At 37.6% G+C, this 19,555-nt stretch overlaps 1 protein-coding gene across 14 annotated transcripts in view; it reads right to left on the bottom strand.

The window, feature by feature from the left end:
* Positions 1-19,555, bottom strand: part of Garem1 (GRB2 associated regulator of MAPK1 subtype 1) — a 189,589-nt gene that overhangs the window by 155,985 nt on the left and 14,049 nt on the right. For 2 of the 14 annotated variants that reach the window (XM_074070069.1, XM_074070070.1), the window contains exon 2: positions 14,711-14,801. The exons of the other annotated variants lie outside the window; for them this stretch is intronic. The gene's annotated coding sequence lies outside the window, so the exon portion shown is untranslated. The remainder of the gene's footprint in view (positions 1-14,710; positions 14,802-19,555) is intronic. 14 annotated transcript variants of the gene reach the window in all.

The following is a 19,555-nucleotide window of genomic DNA, read 5'->3' as shown; positions in this document are numbered from 1 at the left end:
GGTAGCCCTGAAGTCAAAGCTGGAACAACTTGAGTAATCAAATAAATAGAGACAATACTTTATTATCAACCTAGAGACCAATATAAATATCCACGAGTCAGACTTATATAAATTAATAATAATAAATAAATAAATAGGGAGAAAACAAATCTTTCTTACCAAAGACTTCTGATTAATAAATAAGAAAGAATGAGGGGAGCAAAAAATCCTCATTAGGACACCACCACAACATTGCTGAAGGCAAGATCCACAGCTAAATGTTTAAAGGAGTGGGCAAAGTTTTAAATACATGCATAGTCCCTCTAAATATTTAATAATTACAGAGGCCATGGTAGTTGCCTTACAATGGAGAACTATGGCAGAGACCACCTTGACCAAGTGGTCAAGGTTAGCATCACTAGTAATAATCTATACTGGCATCATGCATACAGAAGGGACTGTGCAGATCTCATCAGACCACTCTGACGTTCCTTCTCAATAATGCACCTCGACACAACTAAGAGAAAAAATCAGACAAGCCCAAATTGAGGGACATTCTACACAGTAAATAACCAGTATTCTTCAAAAGTATCAAGATTATGAAAGATAAGAAGAGACAGAGGGACTGCCATAAGTCAGATTAAGTCCAGGAGGAAGGACAAGTGAATGCAACATAAGACTGGAACAGAAAAAGACAACAGTGAAAACTTATGAAATTGGAATAAAGCCTAAAATTCGACAGTAGTGAACCAATGATAATTTCAAAGCTTGGATGATTATGCTACTGTATGTGGGGAATGATGGGTTATTCCAAGTCCTTTGGTGTTTACAACCTCTTGATCCGAGATGCCAGTGGAAACCTACTTCCTAGAGTGATTAGAGGTAAGGAGGTGAGTGAGCTTCAGGAACCATGGAGCATCAAGGACAATGATTAAATCCTGACATGACCAGGAGGCGGGGGTTGTTTTCAAAGCAAGAACATGGGAGAAAGAATGATGCTTTAGTCACTGTTTCTACTTTCTTTTTTAAATTCCAATGTAAATAGTAGTGTGACTATTGTAAACAATGTTTCTATTTTATCTAGAAACTTGCTTTGATTCAGTCCCTATGCTCTTACTTAATTTTAAGCTAGGCAAACTGAGCTCCCTTGGAAATCATGTTTGCTACCTTCATGTTTTGTCTACAAACTGGCCTCTTTAAAACGATAAACTAATGTCCAATAGTTCAAAATTAGCAAACCTTAGCACCGTCAGCTGCCATTTCTACACTTTGCAAAAAAATAAGGAAGGGAGACCTACAATGTACAGCTGAAGAAAAGGTGAAAGTAAGCAGACTCCACCTGGCAGAGAAAGTGTGTTTGCTCTAGTCTGAGGCTAAACTCCCAAGTTCCTGTGAAGAATGACTTCAGTCCATGAACTTTCCTCCACAGGTGTCGCTAAGCCCTCATACTTTCCTCACCTTGGCCGCCTGCCTGGCTCCTGTGATGATAGCTAGCCTCCTCCTCTGGGCCTCTCTACCCTAGAGGCAGCTGAACCACAAGCAAACTGAATCTTCCCTCAGTGACCTGTGAAGCCCAGGAACTGCTGAGAACAGGGGGCCAGAGACCAAGACAGCCCTCTGCTCTTTCCAGACCGTGCAACAAAGCTGTGTCAAGAACAAAATCATGTCAAGTCCTCATCCTGATAAATTACAGCTAAGCAGGAAAAGCCAGGACCTTCTGCTGCTTTACGAATTTATAATGAAACTTATCTTTTGTCTTTGGGCAATTAATTACCTTACCACTGAATCTCACTGTCCTCTTCTGTAAAATGAAAATGACAATAACAGCATCTTCTAAGACTGCTCTCAAAATGATTGATGACAATAAACATTTTAAGAGAACTGTCATTGACATAAGGGTTTAGCCTCTAAAGTGGTTAATCTGGAGGCAAACTGTCCCCCAAGTGAAGGCTTCAGGGATTGAAAGCCAGCAAAGGGACAGAGAAAGAAGAAGCCAACTTTGACTTCTGTTCCCCATACCTACTGTCATGAGTAAATATTATTTACCTGCAAGACCGAGAACTTAAACAACATGACTGCAGATGACCTTCATGTAGCTCTCTGGGATAGATATGCTAGTGTCTCTATTTAATGGACGCGAAACTGAGACTGTGAGGGTTTGCCAGGCACTGGGAAGCAAGTCAGTGGAATTCTAAACACTACTTTCCTGGTCCTATGGTTATAATTCCTGTGATTTAACACAAAGAATTAGAGAGAAAAGTTCTTTCCCAAAAGGACACATGGGGGAGGAGGTGCAGATTTACACAAGAATAATTGAGATAAGGATGGAATTGATTCACAGATAAGAGCCCAAAGCAGGTAAACTGTATGAGAAGAAATTTCCCAACTTCTGATAACATGATACTTCCAGAAGTTTCTCCATTCCTATAAAAACTGAAGTTATCTTTGGTAAGAGCACTAGAGGTCAATGGTTGGCACAGCTGAGCACGGGCAATGCTGGGTAGTGCAGCCGTCCCAATCAACATCCCAACCACCTTCCTATAGTCTCTATCAGCCACCAGCCTCCATTCTAACACACACACATACACACACAACTCTGGGACAGTTCTATGTAAATGAAGAATTCCTGTTTCTACTCCATCATTCCCTCACATCCCTCAATTCCTCCAAGGGATTTCCATGGCTCGGCTCCTCCAATAGAAAAGAAAGCAGGTCTCTGGCAGCAGTATGGGCCTCTTGTGCAGTGTCCGCACATCTGCTCTATTCTGCTCTCCCTGGTGGCTGTCCTCCTCAGCTCATACTTGTTCCCTACATCCTGATGCTATCAGCCATTATTTGTTTACTAATTAACATAAATAGCACTCACCAGCATATCAAGCAACGTTTTAAAGACTCTATAGATATCATTAACTCATTAAATTAAAAACCCCTGAGGTGGAAACTATCAACCTTTACTTTTTATAGACGAATGAATTGAGACACTGAGAAGTTAAGTTGCTTGCGTAAGAGCACACAGTGTCCAAAATGGCTCTAACAGGCCTTTGGCACTCACTTCACCATGCTATTTTAGCTTCCGATCCCAAGGCTGTTGATGTTTTCTAGTTCAAATTCTCAAGAGAGAATTATCCAACCAGTCCTGCTTAATTCTATAATTACTACATTGCTTGTACTCTGTTATCATTGTTAATAATGGGCAAAAAAGAACACTCAGGAAATGTAATGATGAGTCCTATTACAATGATGAAGTTAAGAAATCTGGGCCTTTGACTTTTTTTTTTTCCTCTAATCTTATCATACTAAGTTTTGATTCCATGGTGAGTCTCAAGTTGGGATGCGTCTCACAATCACTGGTGGCCAGAGGACAGGTGTAATGTAACCTCTATACCTGTGTATGCCCATCAGCACTTGTGTCAGCAGCTTGAAAGAAAGCCCCGGAGAAAACAGTGGCATGCCTAAGAAATACTGTGTCAACAGTACCTCTGATGGTACAGAGGACCACAGTGTGTGGGTAAAATGGACTTAAGATGGTTGAGTAGAAAAGTAACGCAAAAGCATCTCTGCATAGAAAGTAGCCTTAGGAACACTTTATTTCACTTGTACTTCCTGATTTTGATGGGTCCAAGAATGAAACTCTCCATCTAAAAATCACTCCCAAGGAGCTAATTTACCAGTATAAAGCAAAATCTGGGGTGATAGAAAGCACCAATACAATCTATTTGGCATTTCTGTCTTAGCTATGTACAAAATAATAATGTCTACTACAATTGATGCTTTCCCAAGATTTAATAAAATGCAGAACTTAACATCAACACTAGTACAGCAGCAGGTGTCTCAAAGACTTAAGAGACATCAAGACTAGAGTTCCTGCGTTTCCTCTGGGAGGGGAAAAGACCATCTAAGAAAACCTAGAAGTACAGAAGTTCTCAGATAATGTGCATATATGAAAATATGGAAAACAATGTCTATATTAATTTAGATTTTTTTCCCAAAACTCACTTAAGATCTTGGGTTCTCACTTAAGATCTTGTGGACTGGCTGCTCATTCTAGTCACAACCTCCTCTTAAAACGGGCATAATAGTGGTACTGAACAGAACAGTAGCCGTACTACGAGGACTTACTCATCCATCTACTAGAGCACACTACTGGGAAGACAGAGAACACTCAATAACTGTGAGTGAGTCCTAGTAGCCAACAATTAAGAAGAAACAGCTTTTAACAAAGATTGAAGCAGCAGATGAGTAACTCTGCCAGGGTATTCAGACACAGGACCGGAACGTCTTCATGACCGTGGGCCCTGTTTAAAGACTGTTCACAGACACAACATCTTTTAAACACACAGAAGCCTTCCCTGTATCTGCAAACAAAAGCAGCCCTAGTACACTTTTAGTTCCCTGCTTCTATAATCAGATCTGAATCTGAAAGGCCTCCTTCTTCCAACACAAGCCAGCCCACAACCCACTCAGCAAATCTCTCTATACACAGCCTACCCTCACTATCCCACACAGAAGAAAAAGTGCTCTCCAAGTTAGCCGGGGAAACAATGTGCCAATATTTTTGCTTGCATTCCAAAATACAGCAAACTTCCTGTTCCTAGTGCCATCCCCTGCAGGTCACTGGAACAGCACTTGAAGCAATTCACAACTGTCCCAGAATGCAGCCTCTGCTGTTGAAAGCTGCGGCTGTCACTTTCACAGTGGATGTTATTTCTTTGTGTAGAAGAAATCCCTCTTAAGGGTGAGAAACAGCCTTCCCAAAGACCAAATTACCGAGCTGCTACAAGAAAATCACTACTGATCTGTCTTTTAAAAATAAAAAGTATATCTACAACTTTATGTAATGTCCACTGTCATTTCCATCACAATGAGAGCAGTGTTTATGAGGGGTGTCTCAACTTTTACATTTACTACCATAAATAAAGTGTGAAAGTGCATTACTTATAACAAAAAGCTTTTTAACAACCCGGGTATATTAAAATAACTATAAACAGAAACCAATTTATGTGACTTCAATGTAAAAATTGCATTTCAGCTTTTTATTCAACGTGTGGTATTTCAGAGTAGCGACAGATCTTTGAAATACAAAGTACATTTTTTAAGAGATCTTAATGCCCCTAAATTTAAAACATGCTGTTTATAAAAAAGAGCAGTATCACCAAATGCCAAAATAAGCATGCTAAAGAATAAGAAAAAACATCCTGTTTAAGAACACTTTTAAATAGGTGACTTTATAATAAAACTGTATTTGAGGAAAAGAATACACTGGGAAACTGCACCAACTCAGCTTCAGTGCGGATGTTAATTTTTGGCACTTAGAACATATGGGATGTGACGGTTTCCAAGTCACCTGCATGTCTTAAGCTTTTGCCCTCTACTCAGTGGCTTTGTTTATTGTGCAGATAAGAGGCTGATGGGAAGAGAGATGCTTTCATTGAAAGATCCCAAACAAATGCTCTCAGAAAATGAAGATATTGTTCTAGAACAGAGACCAACTGTTCAGGTTAACAGAGCAAGAGCGTCCGTAGTACACTGCCTGTATTTGCTACTGTAAAACAGAACATGTGTATTTGACTCACAATAGCAGTGCATTACAAAAAACTGAAATTAATAACTGTGTGTCAGAAACTAGATTCTCTCCCAAATGACCAAACAAAGAAGAGTGATAGTTTTTCCTAAAACTTTTCATGGGATTTTAGTGGACTGAAATACAAAAACTAATTTAAAGATAAAACAGCTGGAAAATATAGATAACTCATCATTAAACCATAATCTATATAAAAAATTAACTCAAAATGGATCAAAGTTTCAAATGTAAGAGCTAAAAATTTTAAATTCTTAGAAAATGTAGGAGGAAAGCTTTGTGATCCTGGATTTTATAAATATATATATCTATATATATCCATATATATATCTATATATATCCATATATCTATCTATCTATCTATCTATATATATATATATATATACATACATATATATATATATACATATACATATATATAGATATGGATATATCTATATATATATGTACATATATATATATATATGTATATCTCTAGATATATCCATATATATAGATATATATATGTATATGTATGTATATATATAGATATATATATCTATATATATATATGGATATATGGATATATGGATAGATAGATACAGATAGATATAGATATAGATATGTATATATCAATATATATAGAAAGATAGATAGATTTTTTTTTTTTGGCCATACTGGGGCTTGAACTCAGGGCTTTGCGCTTTCCAGGCAGGCACTCTACCACTTGAGCCATGTCTCCAGCCCATCACTGGTTTCTTATATGCAACCCCCCAAAAAAATATGTAAGTTGGACTTTGGCAAAATTTAGAAATTAAATACATCTGTGCTTCAAAGGATACCATCAAGAAAGTGAAAAGATAACCCATTCAATTGGGAGAAACTTCTTGCAAAACATTTAGCTGATAAAGGGATTGCATCCATTATATATGAGGACTCTAATAATTCAGCAATAAAAAGATAATGACCCTATTTAACAATCAGCAAACAATTTTAATAAACATTTCTCCAAACGTACACAAATGCTCAATGCTCAATATCCTTAGTTATTAGAAATGCAAATCAAAACCACCACCATGTGTATTTCATGCTTGTTGGGATGGCTGTAGCAGAAAAGAGAGACAATGTGGATGTGTAGAAACTGGAACCGTCATACATTGTTGGCAGGAATGTAAAATAGTGCAGACACTATGGAAAACAGTCTGGCAGTTCCTCAAATGATTAATCACAGAGTTGCCATGTGACTCAGCAATCCCTAAGTTTGTATCCAAGAGAAATGGAAACAGTTATGCACATGATAGCTTGTATACAAATATTCATATTAGTACTGGCAACACCAGAAGTAGAAACAACTCAAATGTCCTCTCAACTGATGAATGTACTAGACCCATGTGCTGGACTATTATTTAGCCATGAAAATGAATGAAGTACTGATTCATGATACATCATGATGAACCCTGAAACCATTTGGTTAAGTGAAAGATCTGTCATAAAAGACTATATATCGTATAGGACTCCATTTATACAAAATGCCCAAGATAGGCAAATCCATAGACAGAAAATAGGTTGTTGGTTGCTAGGTAGTGAGGAAGAAAGGAATAAGAAGAGACTGTTAATGAATATGAGGTTTCTTTTGGTAGTGGTAAAAATGTGCTGGAATTTTATAGTGGGGATAGTCGCTCAACTCTGTGAATATATTAAAATTTACTGAGCTGTGTACTTTAAGAGGGTAGATTTTTTTGGTATGGAAATTATTCCTCAATAAAGTGGCTTACACAATTTTTTAAAAAACAATCTGTGTGCAAATATTGCACAGACCTCAGAGTCAGGGTCTTAAGTTCTGTTCTGTTTCTTCCCCTAGACTTGCTACATGTCACTGGATCTTCAGCCTTTGTCTTTGCATGTCATCTAGGTGGGAGTGGTGCCAGGATAACTCGGACTCCAATTAAGTGATTCTATGACCATGCCAGGTATCGAAACACAGCAACGATCCCACTACGTATGTGGGAGCCAACAGAAATTACACTTTCTATTCTGGCTTGGGTACAGTCCCAACATGAGGCATAACCATCAAGACTGTCAAGTAAAAACAAACAAGGATCACAGTAAAACTGGCTAAGCCAAGACATCCTTGGGAATCCCAAGCCCTTTTGAGCAGTGCCAGGTCCTAACATAACTCTTTCCAATCAGCCTAGACAAATTAACCTAGTACTGGCAAGGGAAAAACTCTCTATAACCCTTTTCCTAGATGAGTTGGTTCATAAAGTTGTATATTGACTGCATATGTTCTTATGGCAGAAACATTAGTAAGGTACACTTTTTTTTTTTTTTGGCAGTACTAGGGATTGAACCCAGGGTCTCGTGCATGCTAGGCAAGTGCTCTACTATTTGAGCCATACACCTAAACCCCTCTATTTATATATATATATATATATATTTTTTGGAGATACAGTCTTGCTAATTTTGACTAGGATGGCCTCAAACTTGTGATCCTCCTACCTCTGCCTCCCAAGTACTGGGGATTACATATGTGTGCTACCACATCCAGCCTGAGAGGTATGATTTTCAAAGATTTAAGAGAAGGTCACCAGGGTAAGAGGTATGAGAAATAAAGGAAAACACAGCAGGCCCTGTTCAGTTGGCTGATCCCTGTCTGTCCTTCACCTTCTCTTGGAAGCTTATCTTGCCTCCATTCCAATTATCATTCTGGATCTGTCAGCAGTCTGAAATCCCTGACTGTCTATGGCCATGGATGTGCACAGGTGGATGAGAGAGAAAACAGTCATTGGGAGGTTATCTCCACCTGGAGGTCTTCACCAAAAACTAAAGCTCAGTGTGTCCAAATTTAGCATCTTGTCTTTCCACTACCTACTGCAAATCTGCTCTTGGATTCCTCATTTTGGAGAAGGGCATAACCACCTATAAAGATTAAAGGGTACAGATGGGAAAATTTACACATATCAGTAAAAAGGGTGAATTACAGAAGTTTTAATAGATGCAGGATCACACACACACACACACACACACACACACACACACACAGAACTGCTAGAGATCCTTCTGAGTATCCTCCATTAGCAGAAAATAATTTATTCATAAGCAGCATACCTGAGAGCTGTGTGTAAAATAGCTCATCAGAAACGCTTAACAGCCACTGACTGCTCAAATGAGGTCTATTTTCCTCCAGAGCACCATTCACATTGTCATTTGAAAAGAGAGACAGACAGACAGAGAAGAAAATGAATGGCATAGACAAAAGTCTTGTCAAAATTATTACCCAGAATTCATGAATTAATAATGTCTTGTCTTTGAATATAAAACCAGAAATCTTCTGATGAAAGATGACTAAATCAAGCTGAATGGCTAAAGCTTACGATTCCTAGTTTAAATAGCCAAAGTTCTATGTGTAAATATGATTTAGTTTGTTTTGTAGGATTCTAAACTCAATTAATCATCCTACTGTAGCATGACAAATTATTTCCGCCTCCTAAAAAAGTTTTAAATCCCTATTGTAAATCATTGACATTTGATTAACATATATAATAATCCCAGAATCAAGCCATATGGTATTAAGCTAAATTCATCTTTCTGTCAAAAATACAAGCTAATGCAACAGCAGCATGATAGAAATTATTCTCACAGATTATTCAGGAATAACCATGCTATTCCAGGAAATGGAATGTTAAGGTAAGTTGCATGGTGCTCTTCAATGGAAATGCTCTAATATTAAATTAAGAGTACAAAGTTACCACAAGGGTAACCATAGCCTTAAATTAATTCAAATAACAGATGGGGACACTGGGACAATGATACACAGAGCTGTGCAGCAAAAATCTCTAATGACATAAATACAGTGGTAATTATTCCTTCCAAAGTACAGGAAGTCTTGATCACCAATACTTAGTCAATGGTTACCAAAATATTGTCTCCATTTCTCAGGCAACTTCCCCACGTGGATGTATATGTGTGTAAACAACGAAAGTCTTCACCATTCTTACTGTAATAAAGTTATATGCTAGCAAATATTATAACAAAAATTTTATTTTTGTAAACCAGTGTTGTAGTGTTTATTTTCATGTTATTTAATCACCACAAGGAGACGAGGAAGGAGGTACTAGTTCCACTTCATCTATGAGTAGAATGCTCATACAGAGTATTATTCAAGCCTGGTCACTTCTGAGAATGAAAACGTCACTGTGAATAATTATGCTGGGACCAGAGGAAGAGACTGGGACCCTCCATTCGAGGAAATAAGTTAAGCAAAGTTCCTTAATTTTCCAAGTTCACACACAGGAACAAAAAGGAATTGGGGTTGAAATGCACACCTGACTGCAGTTCAAAAGAGTAACAACCTCTAAGACAAACGAAAAACAGGGAAGTTGATGAATGTAGTACCAGGGCTTCTCTATTTCATATGTCACTACAGCTGTATGTCATATGACACGTTCCTCAAATCCCCTCACAATTCTTATAATTATTCTAGGTTAAAAAGGTGGAGGTTAAATTTTCAAGGCATAGGAGTGATGAAATGACATCTACAAGTGCAGAGAAATTCAGACCTGGTGAGTGTTTTCAAGCACAGCCTCCAAGCAGTAACTGGGTGGCAGCATCTTATTAAGGACATTTTCTGTATGTATCATCCCAGCAGGCTCAACTGCCACAAGCCATCAATGGCCTTGATTGTACTGTACACACAGAGAACATTAATTACATGCAACTTCACTGCTTTTAAAACTATATACGCCGTTTCTACCACAAGCATGTAGGAACAGCACTTACAACTGTTTCGTGACAACCATCACCACTCAATTTACATTCAGTAGGAAGCTGTGAGTGGGTTTCTGATCATTCATTTACATTTACTACACAAATTAGTCCTCCACAGTTTAAGTCACACAATCTCTGGATAAAACATTCACTGCCAATATACGACAATTTTTTTTTGTATTTGGAATTTAATCACTTTTTCTTTTAACAAAGAGACCAGTTAACTTATCTGTACAATATCAGACATTCAGTTAAGTTCTCTACTTTTGAATTTTTTTCACTTGCTTACTTAAAAGCTTATTAAACAAAACTATTCATCGAATAAGTCATAAACCAAATATACTTTTTTGCCCCATATTATAAGCAAATTTCCTTGGTTTTATAGAAAAATAAGCCTCTTAAAATAGGATATACAGACTCCTTTCTTTCTTTTTATGGTCCTGGGGATTGAACCTAGGACTTCACACATGTAATAAATAGGCATTGTACCACTGAACGACACCTCCAACCTAGGAAATATAAACACATTAATACAACCTTTTCTCTTATCATATCAATGCACTCATGATGACTAAAGAACTATAACATATTTGCTTTAAAGAGAAGCAATAAATGATAATTAACTCTCAAGATTGGTATAGATTCATTTCTCCTTAAATCTTCTAAATTTGCTGGAATAGTTGTTTTTAAAATTATGTAACTCTTGTACTAAAGGAAAATGCTAAAATTTAAATTTTCTTGAAGGTGTGGGTGGTCTCACATTTCCTTGTTCCCCCCCACATTTGTCTTACACATCACAAGCATGCTCACAATTTATTTCTTTCTTAGTCAAAGGCTGTATACTACACATGACCCAAGAAAGCACAGAACTTGAAATTATGTTGTTGAAATTCATTATGTGTTATTACTGGGGTAGTTTTGGCTTTCTGGTTCTACACTCTGTAGTGTTATTAAATAATTCAGTTTGTATCAGCTAGTGAGAGGGCACGAGAGAGCCTGCTCTAGGATGAAAAGTATGCCAGTTCACAAATAGATAACAGGGACACCAGTTAATAAGGAACTGTCATGCTGTATTCCTAAAGGGGTATTAAAGGCTGGGGATGTAGTTCCATGGTAGAGCACTTGCTTAGCATGTGCAAAGCCTTGGGTTCTATCCCCACACTGCAAAAAAAAAAATGGGGACAGGAACATCCTTAATTGCCCCTCATGCTGTGGCCTAAAGGGGTTTATTTGGGAATCTGTTTTGCTCCAATTTCAAAGAAATATCTGTTATTTATTAAATGAGTGCCCATGAAACTGATCTACATCTACCTAAGTTAGTTTTGCAGGATCTACAGACATCTAACTTTCATTCATGTAAATCAACACTGGTTTCAAAGTTAAATGGTTAAGAACAAATGGCTTAGGATAAGGGTTGGTGAATATTCTCTTTCACATACAAACAGTAAAGATTTTAGACCTAGTGGTCTACACAATTTCTGTCACATCTATTTACTTCTACTATTGTACTGCAAAAGTAGCCATAGATGGCAGGTGAACCAATGGATGTGCAGTCTTAGAATAAGACCTCATTTACTTAAACAGGCAGTAGGCCAGAGTTGGTCCAAGGTCCATGGATGTCAAACTCTGACTCAGGACAAACTCATTGCTGTTTGGTTGGAGGGGAGGGGGAAGAAGTCAAGCACAGTGAAATCAGATTTGAGTGAACTGGTATCACACATACAAAGCTTTTCTTTCACTTCCCATCCCAGGGCACTGCTACCTCCGATCACCCCCACCCCCAAAGCACTGATAAAATTACCACTTATCGCTGCTATCTAATAAAGATTTTAATGCAAAATAATTAAGTGAAAATAAATGATTTGCCTTTCCATTCTTATAACATCTGTTGCATGGCAACTAGTCCCAAGGGAGGCAGTGTCCAAGTCCCCACGCTGTCCATGAACACTTTTAAACTATACGTAAACTTCGTGTTAACATTTATGCCCATTTGCAGCTTTCATCAGATCTCTAAAAAGTAAAACAAGAATCACTGCTTAAGCTGTAATCAATAAACAAAGTAAAAATACTGTTTGGTACAGATGACTACAGATGGAGAGGTATCTATTGACATTAGAACCTAATTGTGTCTCTTTTGTCCTTGTCACGCCTGATGGCACCAGCCTGTTTCTGCTCAGTTTCCATAGTGTTTGCTATTTCACTCTGTAACAGAAAACATACTACTCCTCAATTCAGGAGTGTGGGCTTTGTGACAGGTGAACACCAGAAGCACAGGTTTTCTGGAAAGAAGGCTGGACTTTCTTCAAATAAAGGAAATCACTATGCTTATGGGTTTGTGTATAGAAATATCATATGTAGAAGCAGACAGATAGATGATAGATACAGATAGATAGATAGACTGATTGATTTATGAACTATTGAGGACAATTTGAGAGCAAGTGTTTTAAAAGCCAAGAAAGAAAAATGAAACCATTCTTATTTTGCTCTTATATCTCATTTTCCACCCCTTCTTGTTGGGAAGACTGAAACATTCCAATTAAGAAACCCACCAGTCAGGAATCCCCAATGTCCACTTTAGTTCCCATCCTCTAGAAACCATCCTGTGGGGTCCTCATGGTTCTCTTTACTTTGATCAATGGGATCAGGTCTATCTTGGTACCTTTGCATAGAGGTTCAATTTTTAATAAAGATGATGGATGACATGCCCTCTCATTTTGTAATGTGCACGTGACGGGGGAAGAACTCCAGTGGGTCTAGAATCTGAAAGAGGCAGGAAGGAGTTAAATGTTGGCGCTCTAAAAGTACCTCCGGTTACTAACTACTCCATTTCTCAGTCACTTGACCTTAACCAAATTATTCTTTATTTTGGGGTTATTGTGAGAAGGGAGATAATGTGTATAAAGAACTAAACAATAGTCAGCAGCATAATTAGTCTTCAACTATAATTATCATCCAGGAGTAAATACCAATGGCTTTACTTGTTTGGACAAATTACAACAGTTACTTTTCATAGTTTTGTGTACCTATGTCAAGAAAGTAAAAGCTAGCTTCTTATTTAAAAAAAAAAATTGGGGAAGCAGGGAGGTTTGAACTCAGGACCTCACACTTTCTAGGCAGGTGGTCTGCCACTTGAGCCATGCCCTCAGCTCTTTTTTCACTTTATGTATTTTTCAAATAGAGTCTTGCTTTATGCACTGGCCAGCCTGGACTGCAATTCTACTTATGCTTCCAGAATGGCTGTGACGACAGGCACACTCCACTGCCTCCAGTCATTGACTGAGATGGGGTCTCGTGAACTTTACGCCCTAGCTGTCCTAGTACCTCATTCAAGTAGCTCCTGAGTAGCTAGCATTACAGGCTTGAGCCACTGTGTCCAGGCCTAAAAATTTTTTAAATCATTCATAGTATAGTGCTATCAAAAAGTAGAAATTTAATGAATCCTTGATAGGTCTTACCAGGAATTGCTATTAAAGTGGTTCAAATTTTCCCTTAAATGATAGTGGTGGCATGCATTACACTAGGTTTGTTTTAGCATTTTTCTGATAAATATACAATCTTGAAGACAGGAAAATCTATTTTGGGTAATCACATAGACATGTCTATATGAGCAGTTTAAAAAGTGAGTAATTTTGGTGTAGACTCCTTTGGAGGTCAGAAAGGCAAAAGTGTAAGAACCTTTCAAAAGAATGGAGAATAGAAAAAGCAAGTCTCCTGATGTCTGAACACCAGCCAACAGGGAAACTGCTATTAACTACCTCCCTTTGCCAGTAATTGGAGCTATAAAAAGAACATCATTACAGAAAGGCTAAGCCTATCTTTCTGTCTGAGGGACAGACAGGAAAAAAAAAAGTACTCTAATTTTGTGAGTACTCAGCAACCTTGGTATCAATCAACTTATAACTGATCTTCTCTTCCAACTACAATGGCTACCCTTTGCAGTATGTTGCCTTTCCCGCTGGGTCAGAAACCTGGCTGAAATCTTACTGCTAAATCTAAAGGGCACCTTTTAAATTGCTACATGCAAGTCAGCAACTTTGAGTCTGAAGAAGCTAAATTCTATGTAAGTGATTAATTCAACCTCTGTAGCAACCATTAGATAAAATTTAAAGGTTATAGCCAGCTGCTACACACTCTCTCTCTCTCTCTCTCTCTCTCTCTCTCTAAGGATTGCAACATTTGTAACCACAAACTTATTAACCTTGATCTTTAACCATCATTCCCACTGGCTCATTTTCCACCTGATCAGTGTTACTCACTTGATTTTTGACCCTTACACTGAAATCTCCTGATGCCATTATTTCTCTACCACTGAACTTTCCCAATATGAAAGCTTCCCAATGCCTTCTGAACAGAATTTCCACATATTATTATTTCGGACTATCCACAAATAATCATCCCACATCTCACCGTAACAGTCGCTGCAGTCATATCCCTGGCGTATGGACAGATGGTACAGCTCTGCCTTCTTGAAAGTTAGGTGTGGTCAGGGAATTCGCCACTAGCAATCATGAAAGAAGGACGTGAGATGTATCACTTCTGGGCAGAAGATTTAAAATGCCAATACATGATTTACCTTATTCTCTGCTTTGCCTCAATTAATGTGAACACAAAATTAGAGCTTACAAACCCGGGCCAACAGTAAGGAGGATGGCGACGAGGCAGTACAGCAGAAACCTCCCACCCACCCAAACTCATGAAAAACACATAGCTCAAGCAAGCAATACCCCTGTGCTTTTTTATTTTTTAAAATTATTTACAGTGCTGGGGATCTAATTCAAGGACTTGTACATGCTAAGCAAATGTTTTACAATTAACCTACATCCCCAACCTGTCCCTGTTGTTTTATAACACTGACATCTTGCAGTGCCAGGTCTGGTCTAACTTGCTTACCTGCACCCGCTCCATGTGTGTTCTGATCTCTGATAAGGGCATCAGCACCTAAGCTAGTAACCTGAGGACTAGTTAAAGCTTCCTTCTTCCTCTTATCCATATCCAATCATTAGTCCTGGAAATCTCACCTTCAAACAGTTCTCTTATTTGTTTCCTCCTCCATATTTTCATGGCTAGAGACTATCTCTCTTTTTGATTATTACCCGTAGCTTTCAAATACTGTCTCACTCCAAACCTTTTTTTTTTTAATTCTAAATGGTCTTCCAAGGTGACTCCAGAAAGATCCTTGTAGAAAACAAACAAAAAAAGCAAAAAACATCTTGGCCTTTCCTATATTTAAAGACCTTTAATGTTTTTCCACTATTTATATAAACAAACTTTTGAGGCACAATCTTGTAAACAGGCACTCTGCTTCACACTGTGGGAACAGAGATGAGCCATTTGTCTATAATGCTGATCTTACAGTGTGAGACAGTGACAGAGCCACCTGTAGAATATGGTGCTCAATAACAGTGTTTAGTAAAATACTAGAGATTGTGAGATAGTTTATTCTCAAAATGAAAATGGATTCAAATTTCTCTATGAAAACTTGACTAACTCATGTTCTGACTTGGCTTTCTTATGAGGGAGAAAGAGCTGGGGATGCAGCACTTGCCTAGCATATGCAGTCTGATCCCAAGCCCCACCATATATATATATGTATAATACATATCACATTCATATATATATATTCATATATACATATATGAATATATATTCATATATACATATATATATATATGAATATATATATACATATATATATATGATATATGTTGAAAAGGAGAAAAAGAGAAAGATGGGGTTTATCATCAGCTTGTGAAGGATGAACACAAGGCCCCTATTCTATATCATGCTTCTCCCATGACTGCTACTGATATGAATAGCCTGCATATTATTAGAATATATATATCTATATATATATATATCTATATATCTATATATATAGATATATATATATCTTAGTGTTTGCTAATTTTTATATTTCAGTTATCAAACTTTGGAGCCCCAGTACAGTCTGTTAGGATACCCTCTGTCATTTGTGTCCTAGGAAGGGGCCAAGGTTAAGGGCTATCAGTGCAGCCACAGGATAAAGGTCAAACTTCATGTATTATAGCTCTTCAAAATCTCTGCTTCCAGTGCTCAAGTTCCTGGGTTCAATTCCCAGTACCTCACCAAAAAAATTGTTTTCTTAATTTTAAAAATCTGCTTCCTAATTGCCTTTTGGGCCTCATCTACTATTTCTTCCCTCACCTGCCTCTGTCAGGAACATCATTCTCCCTCTCCTGAACTCAGTGAAATTCTACTCATACTTCAACATAAAAAGCTGCCCAAGAGTACATAGCAAGATTAACTGACCTGTAATGAAGCATTTCTACACCTGCATGGTAACATGTAACTGTAGTAAGCTATGAACTCTGAGGAGTTTGTCTTTGTGTTCCTAGCTCTTAGCTTTTATCAGTTAGCAAGCACATAATCCATAATTCTTAAATGAATAGCATTGTGAAAACCATATACCATACTCCACTTATCCATCCTATTGATGGATGTTAGGGAAAACTATGTTTTTAATTTTTTTAAATCCAGAGGAGACGATCCCATATTTGTAACTTCTATTTTTTTAAAAATCTGGCATTTTACTTAACTACAGATTAGTAAAACATGGGGGGGAGGGCATTCGTCGTTTGTCTCCTATGGATGCTGTGATAAACTAACACACTCAGTTACTTAAAACAACAGAAATTTACTCTCTTTCAATTCTGGAGGCCAAAATTCCAAAACCAAGGATTAGCAGGGCCATATTTCCTTTGAAGTCCCCACAGGAGATTTTGTTCCCTGCCTCTTCTGGTTTCTAATGGCTACATGTAAACTTTGGCTTCAAGTAATCACTCCAATTTCTAACACTATGGTAACAATACCTACTTCTCTTCTGTCTCAAATCTCCCTCTACCTTTCTCTTACAAGACATCTGTAATAGAATTAGAGCCCAATCAGGTAATCCAGAATAACTTCATCTCAAGATTGACCTTTTCCTGAATAGGGTGACATTCATAGGCTCCAGAGATTTGGACATGGGCATATCTTTTGGGCAGGCAAATGTTCATCACAGTACACTGTGTGTGTTTGTGTTATGTTATGCCAAAAAAAAAAAAAGGATTCTTAAATGAGGCTCTACTGAACACCTACATGTTGCCAAAGTAACCCATTTGAAAACTGTATTGAGTGCTGGGGCACAAAGATAAACATGAAAGATACCAATGCCTGCCATCATACAGATCAGAGTCCAGTAGGGGATACAGAAGTTACAGTATTCTTTAAAGTCAGGAAAATTAAACCATGGTTACAAATATAACAATGAACCTCACCTCATCTGTCATTAATATTCTGTTAGTCACCTTTCTGTTGCTATAACAAATACCTGAGCTAATCAACTTACAAAGAGGAAAGGTTCTGCTCTGGTGCCTGTGGTGGGGTAACACATCATGGCAGGAGTGGAATAAAATCATTTACTTTATGACCAAGAAGCAAAAAAAAGAAGAAAAGGAAGAGACTGGGATCCCGGCATCCCCTTCAAAGGTACACCCCTGATGACTTCTCATTAGGCCCCATATTTACAAAGTTTCCACCATCTCCTAAGAGCACCAAGCTGAGGACCAAGTCTTTAACACATGGGTCTTGGGAGAACATTCTACATCCCAACTATAGCATTCTCTTTTAGAGATAGGTGGGTCAAGGAGTACTCTTTGACTTTCAGTTTGGAATATATCTCACTTGGACTGAGACATTCACTAATATTCTTTATTTCACATGTTTGCTTTGCACACTAAATTATTTGACAGAAAGCTATTCCATGTAATGCCATAATTCATTTAGGGTGCCATCACTTGCAAGGCAATCATCATGTACAACCAAGACAAATAAACACTGCTGATTAAACCACTAATTATAAAACACCATTAATTATAAAACACATCCTGATTTCAGAGATACTAAAATGTGTACCTCAGAATCCACGAAATACGTTAATGTGCATTTTGAATATATTCTCTCAACACTGATTAATTCCTTAATCAGGAAAATTAAACAGCTTTAAATAGTATGGCCAAAAATCTCAGTGATCTACTAGCAAAACTTTAATACTGTGTTGGCTTCACCCAGCCTCAGAATATTGTTCAATTTCTTTCCATCAGGCTAATACATGTAAATATAATTCAGTAAAGTCTTAAGTAAGCATACTTTCATGTACTAGGTCTCTTCAAGGTTTCAGATGGTTTGAAAATCAGAGCCTTAGAAAGTCTCTAAAGCCCTTGAGCTAAAGCAGAAAGGAATGGCTGCTACAATCATTACTTTCCTTGTCCAGAGCTTAAGAAGGTCAAAGGTGAATAGAATGTACACCTGTGTGTGTATACTGGAGCACCCCGACAACCTTGGGTTAGAGTCATTCAGAAAAGACTTGTGCTGCATCTGGTAAGACATACTAGACCGTGTGTAATCTACAATGGAAGAAAACAGCATCCTTGTTATCGGACAGCTTAGAAAGACAAATCTAAACAATAAAATTTTTAAGTACACTCTACTCCAATCTAATAAAGTTCCTCTGAGAATCCAGGATTGGGATTTTGTTCTAATTTTACACAAGGGTGATGCAGTAAACAAAATCAGAGAATAATCTACACTCTCACTTCTCTTCTCACGCTCACTTCTTTATTTATGCAGACAATAAGGGTTTTGAAATTGGGATATAAGGTCCACATGTCCCTACATTTTTTCTAAAAAGGTTTAATTCTGGTTCTTGCATTGGAGATTAAGAGGAATCAGTAAGACAATGTTATCAAAGATTTGGGGGAGGTTAAAGAAATTTATTTTAAGTTTTCAAAACTAGATGTGGGTCACTTGGAGATTTTAAAGAAACAGACACCCTTGTATGCACAAATGAATAATAAAAGAAAAATGAAAAAAAAAATCTTAATCTATACATTAAGAACAGTGTCAGTCTTAAAAAAAATAAAATAAAATGAATAACAGGAAGGAAAAATAGGTCCTGACCAGGAGTGGTACCAGTGAGAGGGGGAGAGTAAACTGAGAAGGTGAAGAAGGGGAATATGGCGAACGTACTTTGTACACTTATATGAAAATACAACAATGAAACCTGTTGAAATTGTTCTAAGACAGGGGGAGAGGAGGGATAAAAGAGAAAGATGGGGGTGTGAATCTAAGATAAACTGTAAGCACTTATGTAAATGTCACAGTGTATTCTCCTGGTATAACTGTTATATGCTAATAAAATTTAAAAAAAAAAGAGCACTGTGTAAAAGTTTGCCC

Source organism: Castor canadensis, chromosome 4 (assembly GCF_047511655.1).
Source record: "Castor canadensis chromosome 4, mCasCan1.hap1v2, whole genome shotgun sequence".
Classification (NCBI taxonomy): Eukaryota; Metazoa; Chordata; class Mammalia; order Rodentia; family Castoridae; genus Castor; species Castor canadensis.
Note: the sequence above shows the minus strand (reverse complement) of the source record. Positions and strands in the feature narration are given on the sequence as shown.